Source organism: Pan paniscus, chromosome 14 (genome assembly GCF_029289425.2).
Source record: "Pan paniscus chromosome 14, NHGRI_mPanPan1-v2.0_pri, whole genome shotgun sequence".
In the NCBI taxonomy this organism is placed as follows: Eukaryota; Metazoa; Chordata; class Mammalia; order Primates; family Hominidae; genus Pan; species Pan paniscus.
Window position 1 is genome coordinate 24,619,167 of NC_073263.2, and position 24,459 is coordinate 24,643,625.

Consider the following 24,459-nt stretch of genomic DNA (forward strand, 5'->3'; position numbering starts at 1 on the left):
TACTAGTAAGACACAAAAGGACACTCAGATAACAAAATGCCAACCACTCGAGACCCCCACATTAAACCACACACTTTTCCCATTATCAGATTTGCAGCAAAAGCTTAAAGTGCACCTATTGACTTTAGCTGTTCTATTATCATCACAATCCACTGTCTTTGAGAATAAATCAAATGAATTAATTGATACGCATCTGAAAATGAATCTACATTCCCTTTTACATGGCTACTTTTTCATGACATATAGGTTATCTTTGCCACATTGCTTTCCATTTTAAAAGATCTAAGAGTTCCTCAAAGTAAGTACTTTTCTGAGAGTCCTTAATTTGGAAGAACTCTGCTTTCTCTGAGTCGCTAGGGGAGAAGTTAACAGATGCTGGAAGATGACATCAGCGTTTAATTGCAAATAAATTCTGTTCTCTGGCAGCCTGGCTATTGTGCTCACATTTCAAAATTGTTTTAGTTCTTACATTTTTACCATGTTTACTAAATCTGGATGGATTATGGTTAGGTGTGCTGGTTCACGCCTGTAATCCCAGCACTTTGGGAGGCTGAGGCAGGCGGATCATTTGAGATTAGGAGTTCGAGACCAGCCTGACCAACATGCTGAAACCCCTTCTCTACTAAAAATACAAAAAATTAGCCTGGCATGGTAGTGCACTCCTGTAATATCAGTTACTTGGGAGGATGAGGCAGGAGAATCACTTGAACCTGGGAGGTGGAGATTGCAGTGAGCCGAGATTGCACCACTGCACTCCAGCCTGGGCAACACAGCAAGACTCCATCTAAAAAAAAAAAAAAAACTGGATGGATTATGAAGCCGTATTCCTAAAAGATACTTGTATGTTTAGAGGTGAGAATCGGGGATCTTCAATGGACTAGAGGATTGCCTTTCTTCTTAGACCACAGAAGCAGCTCAGGAATATGGTCACCTGGTGCCTAGCAGGGTAAGCCCAGGACAGGAGCTCATATTTAAGTACGAGAAATGGAGTGTATGCAGGGAGAAAATGGAAATTATAATTTTAAGGATGCTTTGGGGAATATGGAATCCTTGGTGAAAAGGTGCCACTATACAGCTTTCCTGGCTGGTGAAAGGAATGAACAACATGGTTCTTATTTGTGTAAACTCAGTCTTAGAAAATTTCAATTCATTACACACAAAAATATTTATGAAACAGTTTGGGACCAAAGGGGTAGTATGGTAGACGAGTGTCTTACAGAGCCTGTGTGGGGAAGCAAAAGGCAAGGGTGTAGTTCACAGGCAGAAGCGAGCTGTGACATTGTCAGTGCAGCGTGTACGTGTGGCTCCTCACAGGCGGCCATTGATTGTGAGACCTCATCTTGCTCTGAAGATTTCCCGGTGGCTGTCATGCGTTGCTTCTCAAAAGCCTTGCACTGTGATAAGGTTTAAGGAGACAGATTGTTGCAACAGTAGCCACTTCTAAGGAATGTTATTATGTCACTGCAGATGATGTTTTTAAGTGGTGATTCAGAATGATAGTTTCGTGATTACGGAAAGGAGTTCCTTCTCAAACTGCAAAAGGAAAGATGAAAATAGTCATGAAGCCTCCAGAACTGAAATTGGGCCCCTTTTATGATGGATATTTACTTTAATTCAATGCAACACATATTTATGGGGCATAGACTGTATCAAATACTTAATAAAACCCATTCAGTTTGGAGCTCACACCTAAGCTGCGCTGTAATTGGATTTTCTTAATATTCATTAAAAACACAAAACAATATTATTTTACTTTTTCTTGGTATTTGCATTTGTTGCTTATAGTTTGTGGGGTGAAGCAAAGTGGTGTGAAGTTGAAGAAGGGCACTATGAATTAAGCCACACAAATGCCTCTAAAAAAATAGTAAATATAACAATGGTTAACATTTGTTGAATACTTACTATGTGTCAGGCACTGCTAGGAGATTTAGAAATAATTACTTAGTCCTCTTAACAGCCATATAGGGTAGATAATATTATCTCCCCAGTATGACAGCTTTAATTCATCCTTTTTGTTTCTATCCCTTTCCACCTCTGTCTCTCTCTCTCTCTTTTCCCCTAGTCTCTAGGACAGGGATATAAACTCTTTAGTGATTTTCAGTAATAGAAGAGCTAAGTACTGTTTAGTGTCATTGTCAGCTCATTTCTAATAGAAAGAGCTAACCCATGTCCACGCAGCTGAAAATTAGTTTTGTGTCTGAGATGATGGTGCTCGCAGTCATGTACAGGGAACCCTGATACTGTGCTATGCTGAGTAGGCAAACATTGGCCTTCCCTTGGAGGGATCCTCTTCTCTTAGGATTAATCTGGGAAGTACAGACAGAAATCTCTTCTGTTGTCATGGCGATACTACTTCCCTGATAGGATTTCAGCCATTCCAAGCGTGTTTGTTTCATTTTTTTTTTCCTACCTTAAGCCCAGTCTAGGTGAGTTCTGGGTGCTGTGTGTGTGTGTGTGTGTGTGTGTGTGTGTGTGTGTTTGTGTGTGTGTGTTTTAACTGTGGTGATAATATTGAATATGAGATCTACCCTCTTTGATTTTTTTTTTTGAGATGGAGTCTTACTCTGTCACCCAGGCTGGAGTGCAGTGGCGTGGTATTGACTCACTGCAACCTCCACCTCCTGGGTTCAAGTGATTCTCCTGCCTCAGCCTCCCAAGTAGCTGAGACTACAGGCGTGCACTCACCATGCCCGTTAGTTTTTGTATTTTTAGTAGAGACAGGGTTTCACCATGTTGGCCAGGCTGGTCTCAAACTCCTGACCTCAAGTGATCTGCCCACCTCTACCTCCAAAGTGTTGGGATTACAGGCATGAGCCACCACGCCCGGGTTATCTTCTTTAATTTTTAAGTACACAATACAGTATTGTTAACTATAGCCACAGTGTTGTACAGCAAATCTCTCTCACCTATGCATCCTGCGTAACTGAAACTCTGTGCCCATTGAACAGCAGCTCCTCATTTCCTCCCCCATCAGCCCCTGGCAGCCATCATTCTACTCTCTGCTTCTGTGAGCCTGGCTATTTTAGATCCCTTATAGAAGTGGAAACGCGCAGTATTTGTCCTTCTGTGACTGGCTTATTTCATTGAGCATAACGACCCCCAAGTTTAGCCATGTTGTTGCTTATGGCAGGATTTCCTTCTTTTTTCAGGCTGAATAATATTTCCTTATATGTATATGCTGCATTTTTAAAAACCCTTTCATCTACTGACAGACGTTTAGATTATTTCCACATCTTGGCTATTATGAGTAATGCTACAACGAACAAGGGAGTGAAAATATCTCTTTAAGATCCTGATTTCAGTTTTTTTGAATAAATACCCAGAAGTGGAATGACTGGGTCATTCATATGGTAATTCTAATTAAACACAGAATTATTTTTAATTTTTGAGAAACTTCTGTGCTGCTTTCCACAGTGGTTGCATCTGTTTACATACTTACCAATGGTGCACAAGGGTTCCAATTTCTCCACATCTTTGCCAACTTGTTATCTGTGTTTGTTTAAATGACAGCTGTATGAGTTGTCCCTTGCCTCCATGCAATTCTGAACTTCAGAAATAAGCACCTGGCTCCTTTAAAAGCTGTCCATCGTATGTTGTGTCTACAGCCACTGAATCCTGTCCTACATTTTCTGATTCATTAACTCATTCAACCAATAGCTATTGAACACCTTCAATAAGTCAGCCACCATGAAGATGAGTATTTTATATTGAATTCTACTAACATATCCTGTATGTTTACTATGTTGCCAGAGAGGATGCTGTGTGCTTTTTTTACATTATTATCTTTACTGTTCACAAGAACCGTGTAAGGTAGATGTTGGTAAAATGGGGTAATTTTGGAAATTCTTCAGTGATTGAATGGAATAACTTTCTGCTCTCTGTGAGAAGATATGTTTTAAATAAGATACAACCTAGGGTCTTGGTTACTTCAGACATATTATACTTTCTCAGATACTGTCAGACCTGAATCATTTAATAAACTAAAGCAGAAATACTAAAAATATCTGGTTAAATAGCATAGGGGCATGGAGTAGACATGCAGAAAATGCTTGTTCACTTGCCTTGAAATGGCTCCAGGTGGCCTGAAGGAATCAATGAACCTTCTCAAATATCTACATTACAACCACTGGTCGCCACTACACATTTATTTCTAAATAAAGGAGGAGAAACTGTAGCAAAATAATATTTAATATTTTTATTGCTTCCAGGATAAATCTTACTGAATATGGAGGATCTGATAGTGGTAGGTCTATCAGGAATATCTGGGAAAATGCTTTTGATGTTGTTGGCAAAGTCAATTCCTATCATTTGTACTTGACACCAGCTACCTAGCAGGCTCATTGTGAACTTCAGGTTTCGCCCACGTTATTTATATAAAGTATCTCAGTGTAATATAGGGAGTTGCTGGTTATTTGAAAATAGTAACAAAGAAAACCCAAACGAGAAACTCCATTTCCATAATTATTTTTCCTGAAAGTCAGGCATGTCTTTGAAGACAGGCTTTTGGCAGTATTATTTTTGTGCACAGCAGGAAAATTGTTAGTAGGTTTATAGATATTATTTTTATAATAGAATGTTAAACCCCTGAAAACATCAAAAATTGTCTCCTAGAACTAATTCTATGTTTTAAAAACTTGTTTTAAAAAGGGATTCTAAATAGCAATAGGGTCTTTCCTCCTTTCTCCACTCCAATGGTTTAATGGGATAGAGGAATCAATGTTTATATTTTTAAACCTGTAAATATTTTATTTTGGGTATTTTGTATATTTGTAGATATAATTCCATTTTGTGCATATGTACCATTGTGCATGTTGCTGTTTTTGATAGTCACTCTTTTAATGAATGTAAGAAGCTTGGGCTAATAGCACTTTTCTTGTTCCATTCAAACATCTGAAAATGAAACTACAACACTGCCATTTTACTGTTGTGTTTAATTCAGTCAATAAATTTTGTTGCTCCTTTGCATTTAAAGTGAATTCTGTTGGTTGTTATTTCTCCAGGATCAATTTTATTTCCAGCCTTTTCAATTTTTATAAATTATACTAATGATTGTGATGATGAGAAGGTGATGTGTGTGTGACTATCTCGTGGAAAGACCAATGGGAGGCCCATATTTCTCTCCACACTTTGTAAACAAGTGAAAAATTCCTTGTTTGGTTTGGGCAGCTGTCTTTTGAAAAGCTCATTTGTTATTCTGACTCTGATCTGAATTCTGAGCCTTTTACTCAGAAAATCTCCATTCCTTATCATCTCTCATGAGGCCGGCTAATCGGTGCTGACTGTCGGGTAGCGGCAACATTAGGGCCACTGGAGTCTTTCTAAAGAGTTGCTTTCTGGTTTTTGTTTATTTTGGTTCTGGTGGTATGTTTTCATTTTCTATGTGTAACAGGTAGGGAAGCCTCTCAAGGAAAGGAGGCCGGGAACCATCAGATGTAGCTACTGATCCCTGGAGGCCAACAGCTTTCCATTCCGTGGTCCAAGAATGGGCTGAGAACCACAAGGGGAGGTGGACGCATCCACAGCAAGGGGGGAAGGACTGTTTCCTAGATATTTTTTGGTAACTGATACATCAAGCAGGCAGAAAATCAGTCAGAATAAAGATTTGAGCAACACATTTGGCCACATATTATAACAACTAGAGAATCCACGTTCTTTTCAAAAGCAAATGAAACATTTGTGAATGTTGATTACATCCTAGACCATGAAGTAAGTCATGACACATTTCAAAAAATAGTTCCTCACAGAATGTGTTCTCTTACCACAACACAACTACACTAGAAATTAGTAATAAAAAGATAATTAAAATCACTCCATACATTTGGACGTTTGAAAAAATACACCTTTTAATAGCTCATGGATCAGAGAAAAAATGAGTAAGGATATTAGAAAGCAATTAGATGTGCACAATTATGAAAAGGATCTATATTAAGACATGAAATATAACCCAATCTGTACTTAGGAAAAATTTTATAGCTTCAAATGATTAGATTATAAAAGATAAGAAGCTGAAGATCAATAAGCTGAGAATCCATTTTAATTAAATGTAAGAAGTTAAGAAAAGAATAACAGGATAAATATGTAGAAAGTTTAATTAAGAATTAATATGAATAAGAGCAGAAAGCAATAAAGCAGAAAACAAAGATACCCTAAAGTAGATCAACAAAGATGAATTATTTTTTTGAAAAACATCCAACAATATTTTTAAAGAAAATAATAGAAAGATACAAATATGGTTCAAAATTAGGTGAGCACAACTACAGTTGCAGTAGAGATTAAAAATGTAATGAAAGAATGTTACAAATATTATGGCAATAATTTTTTTTTTTGAGACATGGTCTAGCTCTGTTGCCCATTCTGGAGTGCAGTGGCATGATCACGGCTTACTACAGCCTTTACCCTTTGGGGTCAAGCAATCCTCTCCACCTCAGTCTCCCGAGTAGCTGGGACTACAGGCCCACGCCACCATGCTGGATCTTACAAACAAAAATGAAGGTGCCTTTTTCTATTGCTAAATGCACTGGTCTGAAATGCAATGAAAGGACAAGGGTGACATTCAAGGGAAGATTAAAGAAAGACTCCTAACTATTCCAGAGGCACACTCTATGTGGCTGAGTTAGAGTCATAGAAAGATCTTCTTGACAAAATGCGAAAAAAGAACAAACAAACAAAAGGTCTAAAGGTTGTGAGGACCATGGCTATTCCTTTAGCAAATTGAGAACAAGACAAGATTTCTGGCATTGGATACAAGATCCTAAATCAATTGTTAAGAAACTAGTTACAGTTTTAAGGAAAGTGTATTGTCAAAAAAAGTCCCTAGCCTGTTGTACAGAGACCTGTGACTGTCCAGCATTATGGTAGACCCTAAACCAAGCCCCAGCATTGAAGTGCCAAGATCAAAGCCATTCACCGGCATCTCCTCAAACACCTGCCTGCCATCACCACCACAAGCACCAGTAGGAAATCCTCCCTTGGTCCCTTTTCTGAAGGTGGTTCCAACAATTTATTCTACATCCAGAGAAGTGAGGCAACAAAGAGAATGCTCATGAGACCCATTGTTTCTATCATTCATCCTGCTAAGCTTGCTCAGCGAGATATGCTATTATATAATCTGTAAGAACAATCAATGTATGGCACTTCTTTCCCCGTTTTTGGTTTGATTTTTATTCCATTTCACTGTATTGGGTAGGCAGGAGAAGCTACTTTTATCATTTATCCCATAATCTGCAGAATGGTGAGAAGTCACAAACCTGATCAGATCCAAGCTAATGGAGGAATTGACACTACCTAGAAAACCTGAACTCAGAGGGGCTAAATTGTGTCACTTCACAGTACAGAAGCTGTATGTGATTTTGGATTGTTACCCACTGGGGAGAAGGTGAGAACATTTGGAATTGCACAAAAGGTGGCTGGATTAGGATTAAGTAGGAGCATTTTTACAATTAAATGTGTGAGAAGATGTGATATATATACCTATATTAGGTAGCCAAGAGGTTACTCCATCTTCACATAAGACATTAATACAATAGAGGAAAAATATGTCTGACCATCCTTCCCACAGCCACATCCCGGCCTCATCTTCCGAAATCACTGCGAATCTATGGGGTCAGCGCCGGAGCCTCTCCCAGCAGATCGCAGATCACTTGCTCAGTCAGCCCTCACCGCTGCTCCTTCAACTCCCGGACCACCTGTGCTGACCCCTTTACTTTCTCCAACCCACTGGATCCCCTTTCTTCTAAGATCCCTCCCGTTTTTAAAAGCCTCTCCCTGCCCGAGCCCATGCGCCTTCTGGCAGCCGGTCTACCCTCTTCCAACCCTTAAGCAGGCCCGGAGCCTGGCTCCACTCCTTCCCCTCTGGCTGGCTGCTTCCTCAGCCAGGCTTATCTACACCACAGTAGTTCAGGCACACGGCACAGGGCACAGGTGATGCCTGACTATGAAATCCAATGGCATGTTTTAGCCTTCAAATTACTGCAACATACTTAACCTTTCAGCAGCATTTGAGACTATATCTCACCCTCCTTCACAGCTTCTTCTCCTCCGAGCTCTGGGCTGCCGCCTCTGTGTTTCCCTGCTGCCTGCTCCCCTCGCCTCTCTCCTCTCTCCCCTCCTTGGCCACTGTTATTATGAACTCACACAGTTCTTCCAGGCTGGGCACGTGGCCTCTTCTGCTCTTACCCCTAACTCTCTTCAGGTGATGTCACCCAGGCTCACAGCTGCATCACCATCTGCTAGAGGTAGAATTGTGTCCCCCAAAAGACGTTGTGTTGGAACCTTACTTAAGATTCCTACTTCGGGACGGGGCCGCCGCCAGAGACCACTCGACACGGAGATCACAGCAAAGAGACACTATTTATTTCTAGCGCGCTAGGGTCCCCAGCACATGAGGCCAGGAGACCCCGAATGACTGTTACAGACTGCTTATAAAGGCAAAAACCACAAATTCAAACAGGGGAGGTTACAAATTCAAACAGGGGGAGGTTACAATAAGCTGATTGGGTTACACATTTGAAAAGTTTTAGGGCGCGAGGTTTGGAAGTAACTGGTTGGTTCTAATTATGGCCTGAGCCAGCTGTCTCATGCTGGTTGGTCAGGGGGCTTATAGGCAGGAGGAGGTATTTCCTGGAAATGTTTTTTTCTGCTCTAGTTCCGGGAACATTGAGGGGGAGAGGGGCTCCTTGTCTTACCCTGGGCATCTGGTGTTTTTGATAGCCATTGACACACCCTGGCTCCTGGCCATCTGGTGTTTTAGTGGCTATGTTTTCTCTATGGTTTCTCAGTTGAAGTCCTAGCCCGCAGTACCTATCCATGTGGCCCATTTAGAAAAAAGGTATCTGCAGAGGATGCAGTTAAGCTTTAGGTGATTCGGGTGGGGCATAATCCAGGGTCCTTACAGAACAGGGAAATTTGGATGCAGAGGCAGAACCACACAGAGGAAGACGGCATAATGACCCAGGGAGAAGGTGGCCACCTACAAGCCCAGGAGTGCCCAAGCCTGCCGGAAGTGAGGATAGAGGCCTGGAGCAGGTCCCCTCACAGCCCTAGTTGAAACCACCAGCCTGATGACACCTCACCCACAGGCTTTCTGCCTCCGGAGCCATGAAGGAGAAGGCATCTGTTGTTCAAGCCGCTGTGCTGTGGTCCTTTGTTACAGCAACCACAGGAAAGGAACCCACCACCAAGTCCTGAATTCACACCAATAACCCAGGGCTCTCCCACAGGCTGCAGATCCACAGTTGTAACTGGCTGCCTCACGTCTTCAACCGGACATCACAAAAATACTACAAATCCAACATTTCCAAAACCTCACTCTGTTCTTTTGCACACTCTGCCACCAAGTTTGACAAAAATAAAACAAAAAGAATTTCAGCCAGGTGTGGTGGCTCATGCCTGTAATCCCAGCACTTTGGGAGGCTGAGGTGGGTGGATCACCTGAGGCCAGGAGTTCGAGACTAGCCTGGCCAACGTGGCGAAACCCTGTCTCTACTAAAAATACAAAAATTAGCTGAGAATGGTGGCGGGCACCTGTAATTCCAGCTACTTGGGAGACTGAGGCAGGAGAATCGCTTGAACCCAGCAGACGGAGGATGCGGTGAGCCGAGATCACACCATCGCACTCCAACCTGGGTGACAAGAGCGAAATTCCATCTGAAAAAAAAAAAAAAAAAGAATTTCAGAGTTTTCTGTCTCAAGAAGTCATTTTCCTACATACTGGAAACAGGGTGGTCATTCCTAAAACCTCTGAGTCTGTCCCCACTACCGCCTAACTTCCTAGCCAAATCCAAGCCTTGAGAAACTCCCCTGGAACTGCCTGCTATTTCCCAACTGTGCTGACAACTTCATGGTAAAAGATGCCACTGTGGCCGGGCGCGGTGGCTCACGCCTGTAATCGCAGCACTTTGGGAAGCCGAGGCAGGCGGATCACGAGGTCAAGAGATCGAGACCATGCTGGCCAACACGGTGAAACCCCGTCTCTACTAAAAATACAAAAAATTAGTTGGGCGTGGTGGCGGGCGCCTGTAGTCCCAGCTACTCTGGAGGCTGAGGCAGGAGAATGGTGTGAACCCAGGAGGCGGAGCTTGCAGTGAGCCGAGATTGCGCCACTGCACTCCAGCCTGGGCGACAGAGCCAGACTCCGTCTCAAAAAAAGAAAAGAAAAAAAAAAAGATGCCATTGCTTCCTGCCTAGCGGAGAGGGACCAGGAGGACGATTGAGGAGGTAGGGCAGCAGCAGGACCCCCAGAACCAAAGCCTGTGTCTCTGCTGTCTCATCCCTTCATTCTCCCCGGCTCGCCACAGCTCAGCTACCTGGGCTTTCACTTCCTAAACACAAAACCTCTTCCTTCCCCAGCAGGGCTTCTGCATGTCCAGCCACCTCACCTAGAATCCTCCTGGGGCCGCCTCTCCACCACTGGCCCCTGGTTTCTGTGGCTAGGTGGTTTTCGGGTAAAAGTTAATATTTTTTTTTTGTTTTTTGTTTTTCTTTTGGATTCAGGAGCTACGTGAGTGGTTTGTTACAAGGATTTATTGCATGACGGTGAGGTTTGGGCTTCAACTGATCCCATCACCCACATAGTGAACACAGTGCCCAATAGGTAAGTTTTCAACCCTCTCCCTTCCTCCTGCCTTTTGGAATCCCCAGTGTCTATTTTCCCATCTTTATGTCCCTGTGCACCCAATGCTTGGCTCCCACTTATAAGTGAGAACATGTGGTATTTGGATTTCTATTTTTGCATTAATTCACTTAGGGTAATTGGCGTGGCTAGGTTTTTTGTACAATTCAGTTCTCAGCTTAAATGTCACATTCCAGAACATGCTTCCTAGCCCATGCTGTCTAGAGGGAAGGCCGTCATAGTCCCTGAAGAAGCAGTCTTGAAAGACACAATCCCAGCTCTTAAAATTCTGAAAGATCAAAAATCCCTAAAATCCAAAATCCTGAAAATATAATTCGGGAAAAAATAATTTTAAAAATTCCTTAAGATATTTACTTACATTTTAAGGGGAGTGGGTATGGGCACAGTGGCTCACTCCTATAATCCCAGCACTTTGGGAGGCTGAGACAGGTGGATCATCTGAGGTCAGGAGTTCAAGACCAGCCTGGCCAACATGGTGAAACTCCATCTTTACTAAAAATACAAAAATTAGCCTGGCCTGGTGGTGCATGCCTGTAATCCCAGCTATTTGGGAGGCTGAGGCAGGATAATCGCTTGAATCCGGGAGGCAGAGTTTGCAGTGAGCCCAGATCACACCACTACATTCCAGCCTTGGCAACAACATGAGACTGCATCTCAAAAAAAAAGGGGGGGGGGATTTATTTGAGAAACATATAAAAACACAACAGAACACTTCATAGGCCACTTTACACAATAAAAGAAGCAATAATAGCGTACATGTTTTTGCAAGAATAAATACTCAGGTATATGACTATACCTGGCACAGATATAGCATTTAGGAGCAGACAAACTGTATTCCTAAAGAAGTAGGTCAAAAGGAAAATGTGTAAACACATATCACTATGATTGGTAATTGTGTGCACCCAGCTTTGTATATGTGCTCATCTGAAATACTGTGATAAAAAACCAAAGTCTTTTGACAAGATTGATCAAAAACCACAATGGATTACCACTACATATGCAGTCACCCAAAGAGCTGAGATCTCAAAAAATGTTGTCTTTTACAAATGCAGGTGTACAAAAAGGACATCACTGAGGAAGTTTCAATGTTTTCATGTACATACACAATGTTTATACACAAAATCAACATTGAGATAATGAGCTTTCATGGAGTCGCATTTGCAAAAAAATGCATGAAACAAATTAGGACTCTTCTAAACGTCTCTGCACAACCTATACCTCAAGTTTTGGAAATGATGCAACGATGAAATATATAGCATAGTGAATTGTTTTGCTATTTAAAATAGTGAAAAAAATAGAAGAAAAGGAAAAAAAACCCTATCCTGTGATTGTGATTTTCAGAATTTTAGACTTTAGAGATTTATACTTTAGGATCTTTGATCTTTTGGGATTTTAGCATTCAGGATTATGGTATTTGGAATTTTGTCTTATTTTCAATAAAAATGCAAAAGTAATTCAATGGAAAAGTATCATTTTTTCACCAAATGGTGCTGGAACAGATGGATGTTCATGTGCCAGAAAATGAACCTGAATCCATATCTCAGGCCCTATATGAAAATTAACTGAAATTGATCGTAGACCTAAACGTAAAACATAGATATATACAACCTCTGTAAGAACACATGGAAAAAAAAATGTTGCAATCTCGGGTTAGGCAAAGATTTCATACATGTAACAACAAAAAGCACAATCCATAAAAGAAAACAATTGGTAAACTAGATTTCATCAAAATTAAAAACTTCTGTTTTTTGAAGGGCACTATTAAGAAAATTAAAAGGTGGGGAGAAAACCACTACACACCTTTAGAATGGCTGAAACTCTTTAAGGTGATGATAACAAGTGCTGATGATAACAAGTGCTGTTGAGAATGCAGTTTCTGGAACACTCATTCACTGCTGGTGGGAAAGTGAAATGGTGCAAAGACTATGGAAAACAGTTTGGTAGTTTTTTAAAAAGTTAAAAATACCTACCACATGACCCAGTCATTTGTACGTAGATATTACCCCAGGAGAAAAGAGCACATTTGTCCACACAAAGTCCTGTACCTGTTATTTAGGCAGTAAACTTATATTGCATCAAGTCACAGAAATGTTGGGGTCTGGACAAGGCGTGGCAATGGGGACTCAGGATGGTGGACACATGGAGGGACTGTTTAGGTAGAACTGGTTGGCGGTCTTCTTATTTGGTTTGGGCTGCTATAACAAAATGCCATAAACTGGGTGGCTTATAAACAACAGACATTTATCTCTGACAGTTCTAAAGGCTGGGAAGTCCATGTGAAAGGAAAATATCTTGGGACCCCAAAATCACTAAGGAAAACTCAAGCCGGGAACTGCTTAGGGCAAACCTGCCTCCCATTCTATTCAAAGTCACTCCTCTACTCACTGAGATAGATGCATATCTGATTTGCCACCTTTGGAAAGGCTAATGAGAAATTCGAAAGGATGTAACCATTTGTGTATCACCTATCTGTGGCCTGGAAGCTCCCTCCCTGCTTCCAGCCTTCCTGCCTTTGCTTCAAGTTGTCCCGCCTTTCCAGACCGAACCAATGTTTCTTACATATAATTGATGCCTCATGTCTCCCTAAATGTATAAAACCAAGCTGTGCCCTGACCACCTTGGGCACATGTCATCAGGATTTCCTGAGGCTGTGTCACAAGCACGTCCTCAACCTTGGCAAAATAAACTTTCTGAATTAACTAAGACCTGTCTCAGATTTTCTGGTTCACATCCGAGAACACTGCATCAGCAGATTCAATGTCTGGTGAGCGCCACCTTCTGGTTCACAGGTGATGCTGTCTCTCTTCATTCTCACATGGTAGAAGGGACGGGACAGCTCTCTGAGGCCTCTTTTCTAAAGGCACCAACCCCTTTCATCAGGCCTCTGTCTTCATGGCTTAACCACCTGCCAAAGCCCTCATCTCTGATACCATCAACTTGCGGCTAAGATTTCAACATAGAAATTTGCCGGGACACAAACATTCAGCCCATGGCGGTGATGTACCGGATGCGGAGGAGAGTGGAGAGATATCTGAAAAGCAAGACAGAAAATTCAGGGACTGGGAAGTTACTCTGTGGGTCAAAGGAACGAATTCAGAGTGGGACATGTTGAGTTTGAGTTTTCCAGTATGCAGTTAGCTGTATGGGCTTAGCAAAATGAAATTTAACAATATGCTATTACTAAGTAATTTGTTATCTGGAGTTTACATATTCAACTTTTAAAAGATAAGTAAATCTTAACGTTAAAACAATTATGAGAATACAGATTGTTATAACATTCTCACAAGGATATTCTTCCTTCTGAATATGAACCACTTCAGTAAGGCCTCCTACCGCGCACTGGACGCTCCCCTGAACAAAACCTACTGTCACCGAGCCAGTACTTGATCAAAGGTTTTGAGAAGTAGGTTTTACTAATTCTCAGACAATCTCCTGTTTCACAGCAGAACCCCAAAGACTCCCACAGGCTGCACAAACAAATAAAAGCACATTTTGTAACAACAGCCAATATAAAGAAGAAGGAGGGGAAAAACCCAAGAGCCTAACTGAAAAGTGAACAAAGGAAATGAACAGATAGTTGCAGTAAAAGAAATACAATGGTCCTGAAACATTCAGAGATCACTTAAAATAGGAGAAATGTAAACTAAAACCACACTGAGACACCATTTTCCATCATGAGATGAGCAAAGATGAAGGAATTTGTTCACACGCTGTGTTGGTGAAGGCTTGGGAGACAGGTTCCGTCTACAGGAGACATAAATTGGTATAATCTCCACAGAAGGCAATTCATCAACATCCCAATATTTAATATGCCCAAAACATTCCTTTTCAACAAATCAATATCAATACATTTGATTGACAAACATGCTTGTATATGTGTGAAATGGTTTAAGTTTACAGTTATTCACGGAAGCATGGAAAAAACTGAAAGCCTATCTACAGAGAACTGGTTTATGTCATATGTTATCACCATAGAACAGAATACCATGCAGCCATTGAAAAGAATGAAAACGGTGGCAACAACCCAAATTTCCATCAACAGGTGAATGAATAAACAAAATACAGTACATACACATTATGGAATATTACTCAGCCTTAAAAAGGAACAAAATTCTGACATATGCCACAACATAGATGGAACTTAAGGACAATAAGTTATGTGAAATAAGCCAGACACAAAAGGACAATACTGTAGAATCCACATATAAGAGGTACCTAGAGCAGGCAAATTCAGAGACAGGAAGTAGAACGGCGGTTGCCAGGAGCCTGGGAGGGCGAGGGGGAGTTATTGTTTAATGGATACAAAATTCCAGTTTTGCAAGATGAAAAGAGTTCTGCAGATAGATGGTGGTGAAGGTTGCAAAACAATGTGAATGTGCTGAATGCCACTGAAGTGTACACTTAAAAATGGTAAATAAGGCCAGGCACAGTGGCTCACACCTGTAATCCCAACACTTTGGGAGGCTGAGGCGAGAGGATCACCTGAGGTCGGGAGTTCGAGACCAGCCGGGCCACCATGCTGAAACCCCATCTTTACTAAAAAAAAAGAAAAGCCATGCGTGGTAGTGCACACCTGTAGTCCCAGCTACTAGAGAGGTTGAGGCAGGAGAATCGCTTGAATCTGGGAGGCAGAGGCTGCAGTGAGCCAAGATCGTGCCACTGCACTCCAGCTTGGGTGACAGAGTGAGAATCTGTCTCAAAAAAAAAAGGGTAAATAAAACACAAAACTTTTAGAATCCAGGGCTTTACCTTCTAATTGGTAAACATATAATTGCATAACCAAATTCTTACGGGCAAATCAGGTCTTTTAGAGAAGAAAAAAAATAAAGTTTAATTCAGTGGAATTAACATGGTTGGAAAAATGATTTGTTTGGGCAGATTCCCAGAGCTAACAGTAATAAACATAATACTTAACTTTAAAAATGCTTGAACTTTTCTCCAAAGAACATATTTCCACCATCAGGGGAAGTGTTGATTTTCATATTATTCAAGCTATCTTTTATCCCTCTAAATATGAACATTTTGCAAGTAGTGTGGCTACTCGTTTCCTGATAATAGACATATTCTAATAGCTAGACACGGAAGTATTTTCTAAAATGCCACATTTGCTATCTAGAGACACAACCACTGAAAGGAAGTCTGCTAATTAAGACCCCAAGATGACTATCATTTTATAAACTAACAGACCTACTTTCATCATAAATTAGGCCAGGCGCGGTGGCTCATGCCTGTAATCCCAGCACTTTGGGAGGCCAAGGCGGGCGGATCACCTTAGGTCAGGAGTTTGAGACCAGCTTGGCTAACATGGCAAAACCCTGTCTCTACTAAAAATACAAAAAATAGCCAAGCGTGGTGGTGGGCGCCTGTAATCCCAGCTACTCGGGTTGGGGAGGCAAAAGAATTGCTTGAACCCAGGAGGTGGAGGTTGCAGTGAGCCGAGATCACGCCACTGTACTCCAGCCTGGGCAACAGAGTGAGACTTTGTCTCAAAAATTAATTAATTAATTAATGTTTCATTTTACTAAGAGGCTCAGCATAGTTTTCAATCCCCTACTTCATTTAAAATACAAACCCAAAATATCAAAATTTGAAACTTGTTGAGATTTTCCATGTAGCGTAAAATGACCAGTGACTGTGCTTCACTCTGGACATGCTGGACTCACTGCACCAGGAGATCCCTCCATGTTTTCAATCCGAGGAAACTGCAGGCATCTAGGTCTGAGACAGAATACAACAGCAGAAACAGCCTTCAGTGACGGACATTCCTGTGGCTAAATGACTGCTGAATGGCCCTGCTGCTCTCTCAAGGCTAAGACATCGAAGCTGAAGACAACGCTGTTTCACAAAGGAACAAACGAAAGAGAATAAATTAGAGTGGAGAAATCCTCCCCTCTAAAAGTTTTCTCAGTGAGACCTTCCCCACCTCGTGTATGAAAAGGAGAAAATACCATTATTCTCGCAGCCTCATAGTAACACAGAGGGACGCATGGATAAAAGGGGTTGATACTTGAGAGGCATTTGGGATTCTTAGAGAAGACATGTTCCATTTTAGGTTGGTTTTTAGAAAGAACAGAGAGGGCCTTAGAAACTGATCAAAACCCTCTTCCTGCAGACAACACATCTAAATATTTGGGAATTTGGCCTGATAAGCATTTGTGCATTTGTGCAAGACTTGCACCCAGGTCCCCTGATGCTCCTCTGGCCCATTTTATTCTGTGCCTCGCCATCCAAATAAAATTCTCAGATGCTCTAATCTTCGTGTTACAAAGGCTTCGTGCAACAAAAATATATTTCACTTGTTTGGAATTTGGCATGTATTTTCCTTAGAAACAGGGTATATGATGACTAGGTCCCCAAACCAGCCCAAACACCTAATGTGTACATGTGAGACCTTGGTATGCTAAAAACACCTGCAAACCTAACACCCTGGAACTGAATTTGTCATTCCAACTTGAAATGCCAGGAAGGATGTAATGAGCGACAGCTGCACTTCCTTCTGGGGACCCCTCCAGCTCCATATCACTGCTGATATCATGAAGAGGGGAGCTGAGCTCCATGGGTGAGGAGCAGGGCACTTGGAGGTAATCCAGGGACACTCGGTCCCCAGGCTGGCTTCCTCGTCCCTGGGTGTCTCTTCTTCCATCCGTCTCAGCATATGGACCGCTGGCTGTTTTCCTCTCTTTAGTCACTGTCTAGGGTTGTGACCAGTGTTTTTCTCCTCTGCCCTGATGTTTTGCTCAACACAGTCTTATATTCCTATGTTGCCTCTGTACCCTTCTGTCCTGGAAATGAACACTCAAGCAGTCTTTTAGGACTTTCCAACAATTTATGACTATCAATAATGAAGAAAGAACAGCCCTCTCTTCCTCTCCTGCAGCCCAGTCCCTTTTATTTCCTTCAGACCCTGATGAAATTCCTCCAGGAAGATAAGGCTTGAAACCCCACAGCCAGACTCACACTGGGGTAGACACAACCAGAGCTAGGATTTCTTGAGCCATCCTCATTGGACTGGAGGAAGACCCTCGGCTGAAAAGTGGGACAGAGCCTGGATTGGGGTTGGGGTGATGAGAATATGCAGGAGACAGGCATACCGAAAGAAGCCACAGCAGGGGAGGATCTGGGTCTCTGGCCACTGAGCCCCCGCAACAGGCATTCCTAGGTGACTGTGCCACAACACAACCTTTCCAACGATTCCCTGGTGCATGGCCGCTCACCCTCAGCCGGATTATAAACTACTCAGGAAGAAAGGTCGTGACACATCTTGTGTCCCCATCAGCACTGAGTATACAGGGAGTGACTGATCAATATTTGTTGAGTGGCTTGAACTTCCAAGCCACTCAATGTCATTACCATCTTCAGTAGCAGAGGGGAAGAAAGGGAATTTCACTATGCCACACCTGAGGAAGTCATCGACAGCCAGAACAATCATTTTTCCTCATCTTTATACATTTGTGTTTGCTTGTTCTGTTCCTTAATTTCAGGGGAGTGTGTCTGTGGTGAGCAAAAGCACCAACTGAAGAGACCAGCTCACCTCCTGACTCTGTGCCACGTGATGTGCACAGCCGGCCAGTTACACAGATGTCTGGCTCAAATAAGGAGAAACAGACCATTCGGTATACCTTGCAGGGACATGCACTCACTTTCAAAGCTGACTTTTCAAACTCCAAGTGCTGGCACCAATCCCTGTATGCACAGCTCTGAGAAATAGGCAGCCTTTTTTGGCTGGGATACCAGTAGCTGTTCCACACAAGAACCTGTTTCTGAAAGCACCTATCAAGGAAAGCTACTGGATCTTGTTCAAGCAGTGCATTCTGAACGCTTTCTGTGTTCCTTGGGAAAGCTCCACCGGCCGGGAGTATTGGAGCCCTGCTCTTCAGCAGGGATACTGCAGAATTTAGTCCAGGGCCTCACACTTAGAAGTAAAGAGGTTGGTCCTCAAGGGGGAATGACTGGGAGAAATGAGAGGAGGACACAGACCGCAACTCCACCCCTCACCATGGGAAGGGCAGGTGCTGCAGGGCTGTGATAGAAACAGGCTTCTAGAACAATGCACACTGTTTCTATTCAACTTACAGATAAAGGCCAAGAAGAGACCTCTTAAAACTCTTTCAGCAGGCTGGGTGTGGTGGCTCCTGCTTGTAATCCCAGCACTTTGGGAGGCTGAGGCAGGCAGATCACTTGAGGCCAGGAGTTTGAGACCAGCCTGGTCAACATGGTGAAATCCCGTCTGCACTAAAAATACAAAAAATTAGCCAGATGTGGTAGCAGGCACATATAATCCCAGCAACTCAGTAGGCTGAGGCAGGAGAATCATTTGAACCTGGAAGGCAGAGGTTATAGTGAGCTGAGACTGCACCATGCACACCAGCCTGGGCAATAGAGTGAGACTCCGTCTCTCTCAAACAAACAAACAAACAAATAAACCTCTTTCAGCAAATGAGAAGACATTAAATGAATAAAGTAGACAACTACTCTCCCTCCCTTTGAAGGCAGAATATGAAGTAATGAAGGAAGTTAAGGACACAAACCCAAGTACTTTGAAACTCTGATGATTGAAGAATACCAAAACTTCTGTGGCAGAAGACACTAGAACTTTTTTCTCTGGCCGACTTGAAACAGTATTGATTCCTGTTGCAAAGCAGGTGCTGTGTAGTCCAGCCAAGGTCAAAGCACTGACTACAAGACCTGCAGGCTTTGCTCCGGATCCTGTTATTTTATGACCACATATTTTAATAATTTGAGTCTTTTCCACACATTCCAATTATAACCTTGTTAGTTGCTCAATGCCTCAGAGAAAACCTTCAAATTCTACTGTCTGCCCTTCACAAACAGCCTGAGATACTCACAGGTATCTTGTTGGAAATAAGCATGTATAATGCCATGCAGGTAGAAGGTTGCCCTGACTTACCTTCGTGGCCAGGACGCTTGTGAGACCTACGCTTCACCATCTGTGTGGTGTTGCCATTTCATTTTCATCAGGCCTGTGGTACTGCACAGGCAGCGAATATGACTCCGATCACTCCACAGCTCAAAAAAGGCAGACAGACAGGTCACCCCTAGCTGGAACTGGAGCTGTCATCAGCTTCATCTGCCCTCCTCAAAACTTGACAGGGTTTGAAGCTGGCCCTGCAGAGGTGACAGTGAAAATAAAGTACAAAGCAAGATAAATATAGAATTCAGTTCTGGATTTTTTTTTTAAACAACCAACAGAATATACTAATGTAAAAATAAATGGCCACAACTCACTCAACCATTTATTTGTGCTAGGAGAGAGTACTAATGGGAATAACGAAGCAATTGAAACAGGTCAACAGGTCTTGTCTTCAAAGTCATAGACCAGCGTCACCTTTTTTATTCTGTTATGGGCTCAAAATTCACATGGTGAAGTCCTAACCCGAGGGCCTCAGAATCAGACTATATTTGGAGATAGGGTCATGACAGAGGTAATTAAGGTATAATGAGGTTATATAGGTGAGCACTAATCCAATATGACTGGTGTCCTTATAAGGGGAGATTAGGTCACAGACAATACAGACAGAGGGACGACCATGTGAGGACTCACTGAGCAGGTGGCCGTCTGCAAGCCAAAGAGCCAGGCCTCAGAAGGAACCATCCCTGCAGACTCACTGGTCTCATGCTCCCAGCCCCCAGCACCGGGAGACAATCAGTGTCTGTTGCTTAAGCCCCGGGCTGTGGTATTTTGTGATGGCAGCCTGAGCAGAGACATTCTCTCTCGTCCCCTGAATCCCATTTTTTAACACTGACTGGTTTTCGATCCACTTCACTTGACTCTTTTTTCTTACCCTCACTTTCTTTTGCTCCGTGGAGCCCCTCTCCAGCTCCTCCTTTCACCTGCTCTGCCTCTTTCTTTGTCTTTTAAAAGGGTTTCTCTTGGGAGGCGAGGCGGGCAGATCACAAGGTCAGGAGATCGAGACCATCATGGCTAACACGGTGAAACCCCGTCTCTACTAAAAATATAAAAAATTAGCCAGGCGCGGTGGCAGGCGCCTGTAGTCCCAGCTACTTGGGAGGCTGAGGCAGGAGAATGGCGTGAACCCGGGAGGCGGAGCTTGCAGTGAGCCGAGATCGCGCCACTGTACTCCAGCCTGGGCAACAAGAGCGAGACTCCATCTCCAAAAAAAAAAAGAAAGAAAAAATTGCATTTGAATTCCTGAATGGTTGTTGTGAGGTTCAATTAAGATAATGCAGTGGAAAATGCTTTGTATATTAATCACCATAGCTCAGTTTTTCTACCTGTGAAATAGATACTCCCTAGCATTTTACAGTATAGCAGTCATGAAAAAAAACATCAGCCAATAAATAAAACTTCTGTGACTCCGAATAGTATATATTAAAGGATTATTTCTACTGTGGTTTTCATCAGCCTGGTAAAGTTTAGTTTTGTTTTTCCTGCCAGTTAACATTTATGAAGAGTGTTGTATTTTGTATTAGGAAGAGGATTCTAAAGACACAAAAGACCTGGTTCTTGCCTTCAGGGATTCTGTAATCTATTTGAAAAAATTAAATTTTAACAGTGAAATCACTAATAAAATCAGTTCGAAGAGGTTTTCAGCATTGGGGCACACATAGCTAAATCTCCACGCAGGACAAGCCAGGTCCATACCTGAACTTTCTAGGACAACTTTCCAGATGGAGATTTCTCCTATCACCTCTCTAATGTAACTACAAGTGGAAACTAACAAATCTGACCAACATTTAAAAAGTTAATAAAATTTTCAATAATAACTGGTGGATTTGCTTCAAACAAATCTAATACTATATAGCAACTTATAGCATACTTATAGCATACTTTAAAATACAAGTGCCTCTAAATGTCTTAAAATCATAAATAACAAAATTTTAATTTTCTCAACAACTTCTCAGAAACCCTGGGGAAAAAAATGTTATGGACAACAAAAACATTCCAGTAGGAAAAACACATATTCTTCAGAAATGCAATTGATATCTAACTTTAGAAATATGTGACTTTAGAAACATCTCAACCAAAAATAAAATTGCCTTATTATTATTTAGAAATTTGCACTCACCATTAAGAATGATCAAAATATAGTCCTTCAGGTAGTGAGGTTGTAGGGAACAAATGGCAGAATGTCCGGAAGCGCAGGTCATAGCAGTGGCTTTTGGATTAGGAGCCTGACTAACTGTGAGACATGAGGCTCATCACTGCACTTTTAGTGTTGGTCTCCTCCTGTTGTAAATGGAACCAATAGTGGCTGCCTTGAAAGAGCAAAGGCCACCACGCAGATGAACCCCGAAACTCAGCTGTGGTCAGTGTACCTCTCCTGGCCATTAGCAGGGGCTGTCCTGGTGGCGTCTCACGACAAGAATGTATCATAGTGGTTTACAACTGCTTCCTAGCATTTCCAGTTGCCTAAACTGTGAATTTTTCTAATTCAATTTTGTATGTCCCTCTCACCACTTATCCCTCTTCTCCCAAGTCTAGCACTGTACACAGCACATAGAAGAGCCTTAATAAATGTTTGCTGAATGAATATATGAGTGAATGACTAACAGAGAATTTGTAAAATGGAAGTACTACTGTAGCTACGAAAAACTGCTCTGGAAACGATCATTCAAAACCCTTGCCATTTTTTTCCCCATGGTGTATGGCTGAAACAAGTAATCTTTGAGATAATAAGACAAAATTATCTGGCATATCTAGAAAATACCCATCGAAATAGCATGAAGTTGATTCTCTCTCGTCCTTTATGAAAGTCACACCCTTCTAATATATTTTAAGATCCAACAGTAAAACTGTCTGAATTTTTAATACTGTGCCTGCTACCTGATGCCTGTGTTTTTCTTTTGCAAATTTTTTTGGCCAGTGTTTGAAAGGTTGAAGACCAATTCGTTTTCATGGATCCAAACCCGGTTCTGTATTTTTTTTAATGATAATAATTAAGAAATTCCCATCAGTAGATGCTACTTGTAAACGAAGAAACTTTTTTTTTCCCTTTGGAATCTAGTAGTATTCTAACTTTTTCATGTCTTCTATCAGACCACAATTCAAATATTTTCCAAAGCAGAGGACGACGGCATTAAGCAGATGATAGCTCAGAAGCCTGATTCCCTACCCAAGGGACAGAGGCTGTGAGATGACATTGAGAAAGAGACCCGGGTCCAGTGACGCATCAGACACGCTGGCGCATGGGGACGAGGAGCCCTGGAGACTCAGGGCCAGTCTGGTGCGGCCCGGGCTTTGCTCCGCGCTCGCCCCCTGCAGCTGCCGGGGCCGCCGCAACTTTTCAAACCTCACCGCACCGACAGCTCTGTCCCTTCTTTTATCTGGAGACGCTGAGCCTCATCAACTCTCACCTGCGTTTCAGGAAAAATAATAATAATAATAATAAATGTTCCACGGACACAGGATTTCGGCCAAATGCTGCTTAGCTCTACCTTCCCCAAAAGGGCGGGAGGGGAGGCAACCAGTAGCGAAACCCCGCTTGCCTGTCTCAGCAACTCTCCTACGTCCGCAGGAGGCCTTGCGGGGATCCGAGCATCCTGCTCCGAGATGGAAGTGGTAGGACAGTCCGGGAGAAGCCGATGGGAAACTGTCCTGGGCGCGCACCGCCCCCGTGCCCTGCGCCCTCCTCATTTGCTCGGCCAGCGCGGGACCTCCCAGCCGCTGGGCCCGGGACCGCGGCGAATCAGTCTCCGCTTCCCCCGCCCAGCAGAGCTCAGATCTGCTCTGGAGGGCTCTCGGGATGCCGCCTTTCCCTGGAGATGAGCAGTTCTGCGTCACCCTCCGTGGCCAGCGCGGCTTCCAGGGCTGGGCTGTGCTATTGTTTGCTGTTCTTGAAAGGACGTGGGGAGGGTGGGAGGGCCGGGGCTGAGCCAGGGCAGGCAGACCTGGGGTGGATTCCTTGCAGGGATTTTCTCTCCTGCTTCTCCCAGTCCCTTGCTGTCGCATATTCATAAGAAGGCGGGGTCGCTTCCCGTCTCCTTTGAATCTTCCAGGCTTGAGGGTGAGAGGAAAAGATCTGGGGCAGACATGGTTTGGGAGGGATCACTAGGAGGAGAATAGGGTGGGAGAAAGAGCGGTGATATAGACAAATAAGCAAACACAGGGTTCCTGTTCACAATTTCTTCCTCAACTCTCAGGCAGCAAGCGCGCGTGAGGACATGCACACACACACACATTTATTTTTTCTTTAACTTTTATTTTAGATTCAGGGGTACATGTGCAGGTTTGTTATATAGGTAAACTCGTGTTAAGGAGTTTGTTGTACACGTTATATCATCACCCAGGTACTAAACCTACTACTCGAGTTATTTTTCCTGATGCTCTCCCTCCTCCCACCCTCCACCCTCCACCCTCTAGTAGGTCCCAGTGTGTCTTGTTCCCCTCTATGTGTCCATGTGTTCTCATCATTTAGTTCCCACTTATAAGCGAGAATATGCAGTATTTGGTTTTCTCTTCCTGCGGTTAGTTTGCTAAGGATAATGGCCTCCAGCTGTATGTGCCTGCAAAGGACATCATCTCCTTCCTTGTTATGGCTGCGTAGTATTCCAAGGTGCATATGTACCACATTTTCTTTCTCCAGTCTACCATCGATGGGCATTTAGGTTGGTTCTATGTTTTTGTTATTGTGAATAGTGCTGCAGTGAACATACGACACACACCATTTCTTAATGCCTGAATTGAGCACAAGAAACTTTGAGGAAGTCCTGACTAAGCCCCTTTGTCCTAATTATAGTATTAGACTTAGATGGGGACATTTTTTTTTAACCAAGGATTTTTAACCATGATTTGAACTATGTGCTCCTCATCCATAAAGAAAGCAGTTAAAAATATATATATACAGTCT

At 42.7% G+C, this 24,459-nt stretch overlaps 1 long non-coding RNA gene across 1 annotated transcript; it reads right to left on the reverse strand.

The window, feature by feature from the left end:
• Positions 1 to 8,170: 8,170 nt before the first annotated feature.
• On the reverse strand, positions 8,171 to 23,381 carry LOC103785114 (uncharacterized). The gene is made up of 3 exons (XR_610811.5): positions 21,679 to 23,381; positions 19,539 to 19,756; positions 8,171 to 16,465 (listed from the first exon to the last, which is right to left on the reverse strand). It is a non-coding gene; the product is annotated as an uncharacterized LOC103785114 (long non-coding RNA).
• Positions 23,382 to 24,459: the final 1,078 nt, after the last annotated feature.